General features: G+C 38.8%; 1 protein-coding gene and 1 pseudogene across 2 annotated transcripts in view; one reads left to right on the top strand and one right to left on the bottom strand.

The window, feature by feature from the left end:
- The window catches only part of FGD4 (FYVE, RhoGEF and PH domain containing 4), a 199,473-nt gene that overhangs the window by 133,485 nt on the left and 52,562 nt on the right, over positions 1-13,426 (bottom strand). The gene's annotated exons all lie outside the window — the stretch shown is intronic.
- On the top strand, positions 8,957-9,351 carry LOC137202800 (small ribosomal subunit protein eS12-like; annotated as a pseudogene).

Genomic DNA, 13,426 nt, shown 5'->3' with positions numbered 1-13,426 from the left:
TTTACCCTATGTCTGAGTTTTCTTGACTTTAACCCCCAAACTCAAATACTAAAACTGTTCATGCCTGCTAAAACAAACTTCCTCTTTCTACTTCATGTGACTCTTGCCATGAGTAAGTTCCTCAAAACTTTGTATTTAATCTACTTGTAAGTGAAGAGTTTTATACATAGCCTAAAACATTAGAATAATTTTAGAATAACATCCTATAGTCCACCAGAGCAATAGTCAGTTTTATCTTAATTTGCTTATTAGTTATAAGAATGAGAAGAGTCACTTCCCTCAAGGTCACTTTGAACCAGAAATAGAATTCTGGTTTAAGGTCTGGTCGCTAAACCATGCTTCCTCTGCAATAGTAAGCTACCATTGGTAAACTGGTCACTAAGAAACAGAAAATAACAAAAAATATGGGATGTTTAAAGTATTTTTCCTGCTGATACCTCTTTCCCCTACCTGTCCACCCCTTCTATTTTGCCCATTGCCTATATATTCTATATTGTGATTATGGAAAGAAAGTGCAACTGCCTTGGCAGATAAGGAAAAAAACCTATTCCTATTTCAAACATGAAGCAAATGTTTCATTCCCTTTTCTTATTAAAATATGGGGTATAGCCTCAAAAATCATGGTAGCTTTTAAAAGCATCACATTAAATCCATTTTTTTTCTATTTAAATTTTGCTGGTACATACTAATGTCTTTTGATTTATAATTTTAAGACAGTTCACTAAGAAATGTGTAGGTGCCCACACGTATGGCAAATGGCATTATTGATTTGTCTAAAGCAGTTGTGCCAGTTGAACTTTCTGTGTTGATGGAAATGTTCTATATTTGTGCTATAGTATAAGGTAGCCACATGAGCATTTGAAACATGACTTGTGTGATCAAGGAACTAAAATTTTATTTTAGTTAATTTTAATTTTAAAAGCAACTTGGGGCTAGTGGACCACACATGGCTAAGTCTGGGTATACGTATATATATTTTGAATAAAATATATAAAGTACATAAGTGTATTCTGAAATAATTATTGACTCATAGGAAGTTGCAAAAATACTACAGAGAGGCCCAGTTTCCCCTAATCATTATGTCATATTATATAACCACAAATACAATACCAAAACCAAGAAACTGACATTTGTACAATGTGTATGTTTAGTTCTATGCCATTTTATCACTTGAATAGACTTGTGTAACCTCCGCCACAATCAAGATACTGAACAATTCCATCATCATGAAGAGCTCCCTCATGCCACCCCTTTCTAGTCATACCCAACACCCTTCTCCTCACCATCCCTAATCCCTGGCAGCCACTAATCTGTTCTCCATATCATGCTGTCATTTACAGAATGCTTTGTAAGTGGAATCATACAGTATGTGACTTTTTGAGATTGGCTTTTTTCACTCAACCTAATGCCCTTGAGATCCATTCAAGTTCTTGTATGCATCAATAGTGTGTTCCTTTTTATTGGTGTGTTGAATTCCATAATGTGGATGTTCCACAGTTTAGCCATTCATGTTAATGAACATGAGTTTGTTCACAACTTCGGGCTATTACAAATAAAACTGCCATGAACATTTTGCACAGGTTTTAGTGTGGATCTAAGTTTTCATTTCCCTGGGATAAATGCTCCAAAGTGCAAATGCTAGATTATATGATGAGTGTCCACATGTGCTTATTTTCATTTGTCATCTGTGTATCTTTTCTTGGTGAAATGTGTCTTCATGTTGTTTGCCCATTTTCTAATTAGACTGTTTGAGTTGTTTCTGTCGAGTTTTTTTTGTTTGTTTGTTTTGTTTTGTTTTTGCGGTATGCGGGCCTCTCACTGTTGTGGCCTCTCCCGTTGCGGAGCACAGGCTCCGGATGCACAGGCTCAGTGGCCATGGCTCACGGGCCCAGCCACTTCGCAGCATGTGGGACCTTCCCGGACCGGGGCACGAACCCGTGTCCCCTGCATCGGCAGGCGGACTCTCAACCACTGCGCCACCAGGGAAGCCCTCTGTTGAGTTTTGACAGTTCTTTATATATTTTAGATAGGAGTCCTTTGTCAAATATAGGGTTTCCAAATATTTTTCTAGTCTATAGCTTTTCTTTTCACCCTTTTAACAGGCAAAAGTTTTAAATTTTGATGAATTTTTTCTTTGGCTGCATTGGGTCTTCGTTGCTGCGCGCAGGCTTTCTCTAGTTGTGGCAAGCGGGGACTACATTTCGTTGCAGCACACCGACTTCTCACTGTGGTGGCTTCTTCTCTTGTTGTGGAGTGCAGGCTTCAGTAGTCGTGGCATGCAGGCCCTAGAGCGCACGGGCTTCAGTAGTTGAGGCGCGCAAGCTCTAGGGCACGTGGGCTTCAGTATTTGCACTGCATGGGCTCAGTAGCTGTGGCGCGTGGGCTAAGCAGTTGTGGCTCGAGGGCTCTAGAGTGCAGGCTCACTAGTTGTGACACATGGGCTCAGCTGCTCCGCAGCATGTGCAATCTTCCCAGACCAGGGTTTGAACCCGAGTCCCCTGTGTTGGCAGGCAGATTCTTAACCACTGTGCCACCAGAGAAGTCCCTTGATGAAATTTTATTTATCAGTCTTTTCTTTTATATTCATGCTTTTGGTCACATGGCTAATAACTTTTTTTAAAATTTTTTACTGGAGTATAGTTGATTTACAATGTTGTTAGTTTCAGGTGTACAGCAAAGTGAATCAGTTATACATGTACATATATCCACTCTTTTTAAATTTTTTTTAATTTTTATTTTTTGCGGTACGCGGGACTCTCATGGTTGTGGCCTCTCCCTTTGCGGGGCACAGGCTCCGGACACGCAGGCTCAGAGGCCATGGCTCACGGGCCCAGCCGCTCTGCGGCATGTGGGATCCTCCTGGGCCGGGGCACGAACCCGTGTCCCCTGCATCAGCAGGCGGACTCTCAACCACTGCACCACCAGGGAAGCCCTCTGCTCTTTTTTTAGATTCTTTTCCCATATAGGCCATTACTGAGTATTGAGTAGAGTTCCCTGTGCTATACAGTAGGTTCTTATTAGTTATCTATTTTATATGTAATAGTGTGTATACGTCAATCCCAATCTTCCAGTTTATCCCTCCCGCCTTATTCCCCAGTAACCATGTTTGTTTTCTACATCTGTGACTCTACTTCTGTTTTTATTTTAACTTTTTATTTTATATTGGAGTATAGTTGATTAAAAATGTTGTGATAGTTTGAGGTGTACAGCAAAGTGATTCGGTTATACATATACATGTATCCTTTTTCAAATTCTTTTCCCATTTAGGTTGTTCATAGTTCCTGTACTATACAGTAGGTCCTTGTTCGTTATCCATTTTTATTTTCTTTTAATTTTATTTAATTTTGGTCATGCCACACGGCATGTGGTATCTTAGTTCCCTGACCAGGTATCGAACCTATGCCCCCTGCTATGGAAGCGTGGAGTCTTAACCACTGGACCGCCAGGGAAGTCCCGGTTATCCATTTTAAATATAGCAGTGTGTACATGTCAGTCCCAAACTCCCTATCAATCCCTTCCCCCTCTGGTAACCATAAGTTCATTCATGAGTCTGTTTCTGTTTTGTAAATAAGTTCATTTGTACCCTTTTTTAAAATTCCACATATAAGTGAGATCATATGATATTTGTCTTTCTGTGTCTGACTTACTTCACTCAGTATGACAATCTCTAGGTCCATCCATGTTGCTGCAAACGGCATTATTTTGTTCTTTTTTATGGCTGAGTAATATTCCATTGTATATATGTACCATACTTTCTTTATCCATTCCTCTGTTGATGGACATTTAGGTGGCTTCCATGTCCTGGCTATTGTAAATAGTGCTGCAATGAACACTGGGGTGCACGTATCTTTTCAAATTATGTTTTTTTCTGGGTATATATGGCTAATAACTTTTTGCCAAGCCCTAAAGATTTTCTCCTATGCTGTCTTTTAAAAGTTTTACAGTTTTATGTTTTACTTTTTTAAGATTTAACTTTTTTTTTCTTTTTTTTTGCGGTACGCGGGTCTCTCACTGTTGTGGCCTCTCCCGTTGCGGAGCACAGGCTCCGGACGCGCAGGCTCAGCAGCCACGGCTCACAGGCCCGGCCGCTCCACGGCATGTGGGATCTTCCCAGATCGGGGCATGAACCTGTGTCCCCAGCATCGGCAGGCGGATTCTCAACCACTGCGCCACCAGGGAAGCCCTATGTTTTACATTTAAATTGATAACCTATTTTGAGTTAATTTATGGATATATTCTAAGGTTTAGGGTTTGGGGGTTTTCTTTTTTTTTTTTTTGGTCTATAGATATCCAATTGCTCTAGCACCATTTGTTGAAGAGACAAACTGTATTACTCTTGCAGCTTTGTCAAAAATCAGCTGGCTCTACCTGTGTGAGGCTACTTCTAATTTCTCTATTCTGTTGCATTTATCTATTCGTCTATCCCTCTGGCAATACCATAGTCTTGATTGCTGTAGCCACATGTCTTAAAACTGGATAGAGTGATTCTCCCAACATTGTTCTTCTTTCTCAAAACACTTTTAGCTATTCTAGTTACTCTGTCTTTCTATGTAAATTTTAGAATAATCTTATCCACACCTATAAAAATTTTCCTAGAATTTTGATAAGAATTGTGTTAAACCTTTATATTAATTGGGGAGATCATCTTTATTATATTGAGAGTTTTCCAATCCAGGAACACAGTATGTCTCTCCATTTATTTAGATCTTTGATTTCATTCATCAGCACTTTATAGATTTCATGGGTATATTTTTTAAAAGCAACCCAAATGAAGAACTAGAAATAGCTTGTAAATGCTACCAAAATAAAAAGTGGTAGTTCAAACAAGTTCTGGGAGTCAAAATGATCTTGGTTAACTAGAGTTAAAAATCAAGAATACCACAAGCACAACAAATATACCCATTGGGGCAAATAAGCAGATTTTGTTGAAAGACTGGCTTTATATAATTTACAAAGAAATGAAAGGGCACCATAGGGCGTTTTGCAATTAAAACAATAAACAAGGCAGATTAAAGGTATAAAACAGATAAAGTATCCTCCAATTACATGCAGCACTGTCTTCCTCCCTTTTTTGATTATATTAATTCTATGTATCAAACCTGTGCATTACTTATGCAACAACAGAAGAGAAGGGCTCTAAATCACATAATTTCAAAGGTCCCTTCCAAGTCCTACATTAAATTATTTTACGAATTATATTTTTAAAGAGTTCATGGTTAAAAAGGTTTTATGAATTTTGCTGCTTAGGTATCTACGGAGGGCAGGTCAAGTGGAAAAATAATTCTGTTGAATGTAAATATATGTAACTATTTGGACAATTTACTAAAGCTATGGGGAAAAGCAGGATATGAGAAAATCTGAAGGGGATTAAAATTAGTTAGTCCAGAAATGAGTATTCTATGAAAATACCTGGAAGGTAATCAGGAACTACCCAAGGGAAATAAAGGACAATTTTTAAATACATACAAAAATACATTCTTAACAACTGGAGTTCAAAATAGTGAGGCTACAGTAGGCTGTATAAACCCTGAAATAAGTAAGATCCTATTTAATGACTAGTGAAGTACAGTTGTGAAGACAGGAGAGTACCAAAATAACTCAGCAACCTCACCCCCACCCCCCACCAACATTCTACAGGTGTCTAATCCAAGCCTTCAGAAAACCATGCCAAGCTTTCAAATCTGACTGGGAAGGAAGAATTTGAAGACTGGAGAGTAAGAAGCAAATAACAGTGACCATTTCCTATTCACCTAAGTGTCCCCAGAATGCTTTACTAGTTCTCACACTCACACTAATTGCTTGATGGATTGATGAGTACCTAAGACACCCCAAAACAAGTGGAACTTTAATTTGTAAAGAAACAGAAGATGATATTTTCTGACAACGAAGAGCATAGGCATCATTTTCCAAACTGTTGGTAATGATATCATGCCAGGGAAGTTTGACGCTGAAGAGTATCAAGAAGAAGCTAGGGGCTTCCCTGATGGCCCAGTGGTTAAGAATCCACCTGCCAATGCAGGGGACACGGGTTCGAGCCCTGGTCTGGGAAGATCCCACGTGCCGCAGAGCAACTGAGCCCGTGTGCCACAACTACTGAGCCTGCACACTAGAGCCCGCGAGCCACAACTACTAAGCCCACGTGCTGCAACTACTGAAGCCCGCGCACCTAGAGCCCATGCTCCACAAGAGAAGCCACAGCAATAAGAAGGCTGTGCACCGCAATGAAGAGTAGCGCCCGCTTGCCACAACTAGAGAAAACCTGCACGCAGCAAAGAAGACCCAATGCAGCCAAAAATAAATAAATTAAAATAAATAAATTTTAAAAAGAAAAAATGAATGGTGGACCTTCTGGGCTGGAAAAAAAATTTAAAAAAAGAAGAAGAAGCTAGAAGGATCCCTCATACAGAATCATAAATACATGTATAATAATCATCTCATCCACACCACCCATTATCTCATTCCTGAATATATCATTGCACCAGACTTCATAGGGTAGTAGGAGAATAAAGAAGAAAAACATAAAAAGAAGAACGAAGGAGAGACAGAAAGAGGAAGCAAATTATTAGTCACACTTGACAACTACTGTGGAAGAGTAAAACTAAAAGCAAGTGAGGGAAACCAATGTTGCCCCAAACATTTTTATAAACAATCAAATTAAAGAAAACATGCTCAAATTATTTCAATATTTAACAACTTATCAGTGCTATCAAGATAACGTATAACGAAACCCCAAAGCATGAAATCAAAGCTAAAAAAGGAACTAAAGTTAAAGGTCAAAGATTTAATACCAGCCAGATTACATGAATTTTAAAGCTACAAGATGTATTTAAACTCTTTTGAATCACTATTGTAATAGAGCATTAATTTGATTTTAAGAGCTTCAAATTGGATAGCGAAAAATTTACTAATGTAAGTGCTTAACAAATTCAGGAAGTCATTTACTAGCCTGTATGACCTTACCTAATAGATGATTTGGGTGAATAAGCAAAAGCTTGGGCAACCATCGTCTGTTTTGTCCTCTCTTGCCAATCTGGAAAGAGCTGCACACAAAAGTTCCAAATGATAGAAAACCTTGGGATCCTTTCATCCCATTATTCACCCTCTGCTTTACCACAATCACTTCAACAAAGCATCCAGAGTCCCCCTTTCATTGCACACAACTCTTAAACAGCATTTTGTCCCTATTTCAAGAAGGGGAATCTTTGGAAGGGGACTATTTCTCTACATGTGGTGACACAGAAGGCAACCTTTACTAAAAATAAACAGGTCAGTGTTAAGACCAAATAAGATACATAAGTGCATTCAGACATCCCTGTCGCATACAAATCTTGATACCAGAGGTGCTTAAGAGTAAATAAATAAATAAATATTGGCTACCCAATGCTTAGTGCAGTGCCTGGCACAGAGTTCATAATTAATAAACATTTGTTAAATGAAAAAAAAAAGTATTATTCTGATGAGAAGGAATTTTTTTTTAAACATCATTATTGGAGCATAATTGCTTTACAATGGTGTGTTAGTTTCTGCTGTATAACAAAGTGAATAAGCTATATGTATACATATATCCCCATATCCCCTCCCTCTTGCATCTCCCTCCCACCCTCCCTATCTAACCCCTCTAGGTGATCACAAAGCACCAAGCTGATCTCCCTGTGGATGAGAAGGAATTTAAAAATTAATTCTACCCCCCAAAAATGACTTTTGTCCACCAGTAAAATATACCATTTAAACTTTTCACAGATATTGAAATGCTCTTTATATACAAAAGTTTTCTTTTAACCTTCCAGAGCTCACGACTTTACTTCAAATAATAAACAATTATTTTTCACCATCTCGTAACTTGAGCCAAGAGTGCCTTTTCAATACTGTCAAAAAAAAAAAAACCCCTAACAGAGTAGAGTGGACTCATGACAGCCACATACTCTCTGTCACTACTCCCACCAAGAGGTGGGGTCTATTTTGCCACCTCCTTGATTCTGGATTGGGCCTATGACTGTCCAAAGGAAAAAGGGCAGAAATGACATTGTGCCAATCCTGGGCTAAATCTTTAAGAGGCCTGGCAACTTCTGCCTCCTTCTTTTTGGAGTCCAACTGCCATGCTGTGAGCAGGTCCAAACAGCCACATGAAATGAGAAAAGCCCACATGGAAAAGAAGAAATACCCAGCTGACAGCACCTACTTGCCAGGCATGAAAATGAGCTAGCTTGAAAATAAATCCTACAGCCCTAATCAAGTTGTCTCAGCTGACAGCACACAGACTGTGAGATACGGTGAGCTGTCCTTATCAAACCCTACCAAATCCCAAAATCGTGAGCAAAAACACCATTGTTGTTTTAAGCCACTAAATTTGGAGGTGATTTGTTATGCAGCAATAGATAACTGAAACAAAATTTGGTACCAAAAGTGGGGTTCTGCTGCAACAAAAACCTAAAATATGTACTGGCTTTGGATCCACGTGGTGGGTGGAAGCTGGAAGAGTTTTGAGGAGATTGCTAATAAAGATTTGAAAAAGGTGAAGAAGTGTATCAGTGCCTGAAGAAAAGGGACTCAAGTTATGTACTATGAGAACAATTAGCAAAACATTGCATGCAGTGATGTGGAAGGTGGAAATGGTACCTAATGAACTCAATGATCTGACTAAGGAAAATTCAAGGAAGAAAGTTGAAAGTATCAACTGATTCATTTTAACTGCCTATATAGTGAGATGAACTAAAAAAGGCACTGTTTGGTTCCTTTTCAAACAGAATTTAGAGGAAATATAAAGGGGTCAGATTTGACCGGTTCAAAAATAAAACCATTGCTCATTTCAGCATCTTAGCAAAAAATAAGCTCAAAGTAAGAAATGGCTCCAGGTAGCTCTTTCCCTGCTGTGGCAGAGTCCCGCGGAGGTGGAGGCTCAGGTGCATTCAAGATTCAGCTCCACCCGTAAGCCACTGCCATAGCCACCACCATAGCCGAAAAAAGCACTGCTGCCAGAGGTATAATGGATGTTAATACTGCTCTGCAAGAGGTGCTTAAGACCGCCCTCATCCACGATGGCCTAGCATGTGGAATTCGTGAAGCTGCCAAAGCCTTAGACAAGCTCCAAGCCCATCTTTGTGCGTTTGAATCCAACTGTGATGAGCCTATGTAAGTCAAGTTGGTGGAGGCCCTTTGCGCTGAGCACCAAATCAACCTGATTAAGGTTGATGACAACAAGAAACTAGGGGAATGAGTAGGTCTCTGTAAAATTGACAGGGAAAACCCTGTAAAGTGGTTGGTTGTGTGGTGGTTAGGGACTATGGCAAACAATCTCAGGCCAAGGATGTCATCGAGGATGTCATCGAGGAGTACTTCATATGCAAGAAATGATCAAATAAAAAAAGCGGGCTCTTGGGACTTTCCTGGTGGTCCAGTGGTAAAGGATCTGCCTTACAATGCAGGGCACATGGGTTCGATCCCTGGTCACGGAACTAAGATCCCACATCCCGCGGGGCAACTGAGCCAGCGCACCACAACTACTGAGCTCGCAAGGCTCAACTATAGAACCCGTGTACCGCAACAAAAGATCCCGTATGCCTCAACGAAGATCCCGTGTTCCACAACACCAATGCAGCCAAAAAGACCCGATTCAGCCAAAAATATAAAAATAAAATAAATAAATAATCTTAAAAAAAACACAACTGGGGTCTTGTGGAAGGGAGGGAGGGAGGGAGGGAGGAATGGCTCAGGGCAAAGATCAAATCCTGCATTGCCAGTAAAATGTGGCCTTGAGGATGTGGCTGTACAACCCTTTGTTGACCCCTCATAAAGATTTTAGGTTCCTCATAGACTTTTTCCTTTAGACCAGTGGTTCTAAAATTTTGTGTACACACTTCTAGGTACTCATGTCCTTGTAGAGTCCCTTCCCACATTGACTCTGGGCTGAGCCTATTACTGCTTAGACGATTAGAATAGGACAGAAATGATGCAGTACCAATTCTGGGCCCAGACCTTATTTGGTTGGGCAGCATCTATTTTTTCCATTTTGGAACCCAGACACCTCAGGTGACCTAAGCAGCCACTGGGTCCTAGCTGAGCTCCTATCCAAACCTCAGAGGATCACAGCCTTTCTAGCAACCAGCTGACAGGACATGAAAACAGAACTGCCTGGTCAACCCACTGAACCACAAAATAACAAACTGCTGCTTTAAGCTACCAACAAGCTTTGGAGTGGTTTATTGCACTACAATAAATAACCGAAACACAGGTCCCTTTTAGTGGTATTTTAAACTTCACTTCTCTCTAGTCATGATAGACTAGATAATTATGAAGAAATGTAATGGAAACTTTTTGTTCTAAAAATTTAATGTCCAGCATGGATAGATCTAGAGATTATCATACTAAGTGAAATAAGCCAGACAAAGACAAATATCATATGGTATCATTTATATGAAGAATTTAAAAAGAAAAAAAAAGAAAAAGATACAAGTGAACTTATATACAAAACAGAAATAGACCCACAGACATAGAAAACAAACTTATGGTTACCAAAGGAGAAAGGGGGGAGATGATAAATTAGGAGTTTGGGATTAACATATGCACACTACTATATATAAAATAGATAACCAACAAGGACTTACTATATGGCACAGGGAACTATACTCAATATTTTGTAATAACCTATAAGGGAAATGAATCTGAAAAAGAACATATATATATATATGTGTGTGTATATATATATATGTATAACTGAATCACTTCGCTGTACACCTTAAAATAACACATTGTAAATCAACTATATTTCAATTTAAAAAATATATATATTATACCTAAGATCAATTTAACCATCATTTAAGCAAATGAAACATACCTTCTAAGTCTCAGGAAACTTTTTTTAGAGGCTATCTTACAGACAGATCTTAGAGTCTAAGCCACTAATAATAACAAAAACTTAACAGCTTCCATTTTCAGTAGAAAACAATAAGCACCTACACAGGCCATCAGGGAGGACTGACCAGGGAAGGAGATCTTAGCAAGGCATACCAGGGGTACAGACAAAACTGAGGAAGGCCCTGTGTATCAGATAAATTCACAATAGGAATTTGGAAGTCAGCAGGGGATACACAGACACCAAACAATCTGTGGTAACAGCCAGGGAATCCTCAAGGCACAGTCACAAGAGTGAAGATGGCAGGTCTTCCAAAGCCTGTTGTTATGGCAACCAGCAAAGATTTTTAACATCTGAAACTCCAATAAGAATTTGTAAGCTCTGCTTCCTCTTGTGTTGATGCAGTTGCTACCCATCTGCTTAGCTCCTTTGGATTTAAAGAGCCCTAAATGTCTGAGCCATCACCCCTCTTTCAGTCCATCCTATGGATGACCATGATGGCATATAGGGAGCCTGGAGGCTTTCTGCATCTTGAGAATAGGGACAATAATAGTAAATCCCTCATAAGATGGTAGCATTATTCTTCTAATTTTCACAGAACAGTGCTTAGAAGAGTTCTAGGCACATAGTAAACTCTCAATATGTTACACTATCAACAAATTACATTTGGTAAATTTGTTCAATTACAAGTGCATCTGCCCTAAAAACAATAACTTTCAAAGAAAAAAATTAAAAGAATATCAACTCATAAGCCTATTAATAGGGAACTGGTTTAAACAAATTGTAGTACAGCTATAAAGTGAAACACTATGCTGCCTTAAAAGAGATAATAAATAAAATAAAGGAAGAGGATTTTAAAAGATTCGATGTGGGAAATTTCTAATATAAGTGAAAAACCAAGTTGAAAAAAACATATAATTCCACTTTTAAAGTAAGTATATACTGTTGTATATGCATAGAAAAGAATCTGTTAGAAGCCACCAGGCTAAACAGACACCACAATCTGGGTGGGAATTCCACTTTCTACATAATATACCACTATAACATTTGTTGCTGTTGCTGTCTTTTAACAGTAAGAACAAATGACTCTTATAATCAGAAAAACATTAATGTGAAGGCACACAGATCCTTCTTAAAACAAAGCATGCTTTTACCTGAGTTTGTTCACAAGTTTTCAGTGCTCATTCTTATTCAGCACACAAGCAGCTCAGGTCTGTTTTTAGAACAGTGTCAGAAGCTGCTATATGAGCTGTTTCCTGTACTGGGCAGCTATTTTTAATTAATGAACATTTTGTTGTTAAGAGTTCACTGGAAAAATAGAAACACCACCATTGCTGCAAGTTAAACTAAAGAAAGGCTTATTCTCTAAAATAAAATGAAAAGTTTAAGTTATAAAAAAAGTATTCCACTTTAAAAAGTATTAAGGTATATAGTATTTAGTATTAAATATTTCCACTATGATATTGAGATAAATTAGTTTCATTTAAAAATTCCTGAAGGAGATCTAATTCTATTTACTTAGCTTCTCCTAAAAAATAATACAGCATTCTTTATATAGTGGAGACTCAAAGGTGAGCTGTGGAAAAATCAGAGGTAAGAGAAAAGAGGATGAATACAGAAATAGAATAAGATTTCTTTCAAACAAAATATTTATTAAGCAACAATGTGCAAAATGCTGCCCTATACTGACTAGAGAAAGTAAAATTGTGGTTACTCTGTCGGTATGAACAGCAACAAAATCACCCTGTCCATTTTATTATTTTCTCCCAAGGTTTATATGAGATAATATGGCTCAAAAGATAGCTGCTATGTAAACAAATAATATTTTTCATCTATTCAGTTGTTCAACCCATGGGTCACATAGCACCACAAGGAGTCCTCTGGAGAACCAGCAGCAGTGAGAGTTGGTGAGAATTCAATAGCTGGGTAGCAGAACAAGAATTCCCAGGTCCCACCCAAGCCATCCTCCCATAGAATGAAGATGGGATTTTCCTGTAAACCTAAGAGAAGGTTCTAAGAAGGCCTCACTGCACTGGGTATGATTATGTGCAGTCCAGTCACAAAAAGAAAGGTTTATTGTTCTCTTGCCAACCTATAATCCTCACGACAGGTGGCAATCCACCCAATTATGCTAAACTCTACCCACACCCTCTTCACTCACCACATCCCTAAATTCCGTGCATTTGTAAACTGCTTCACAATTTTTTTAAGTGCTTTCTTATCCATTAATTTGATTCAGAAAGGTTATAAGATTTCTTCCTAGTGTGTTTAATTAAAATTGTTTGCGTTTGAGAGAAGTTTTGAGAATGGGATAGGATGAACATCTGGCTCCCAAGGGGTGGTGAGGGCTCCCAATATCCTCTAAGGAGGCCTTGCTTTAGCATGTCCCATGGCGGGGTGTGAGGGGGAGGTATTAACACTATGCATCAACTTGGAGGGTGTTCTGGACAACATAAACATTTAAACCAGTGAACTGTGAGTAAGCAGACTGACTTCCATAATGTGGGTGGGCCTCATCCAATCAGCTGACAGCCCAAATAGAACAAAAAGACTGGCCTCCCTGAGCAAAAGAGAATT

This window comes from Pseudorca crassidens, chromosome 11, assembly GCF_039906515.1.
Source record: "Pseudorca crassidens isolate mPseCra1 chromosome 11, mPseCra1.hap1, whole genome shotgun sequence".
Taxonomy (NCBI): Eukaryota; Metazoa; Chordata; class Mammalia; order Artiodactyla; family Delphinidae; genus Pseudorca; species Pseudorca crassidens.
The sequence above is the reverse complement of the archived record's forward strand: the minus strand, read 5'-3'. Positions and strand labels throughout refer to the sequence as shown.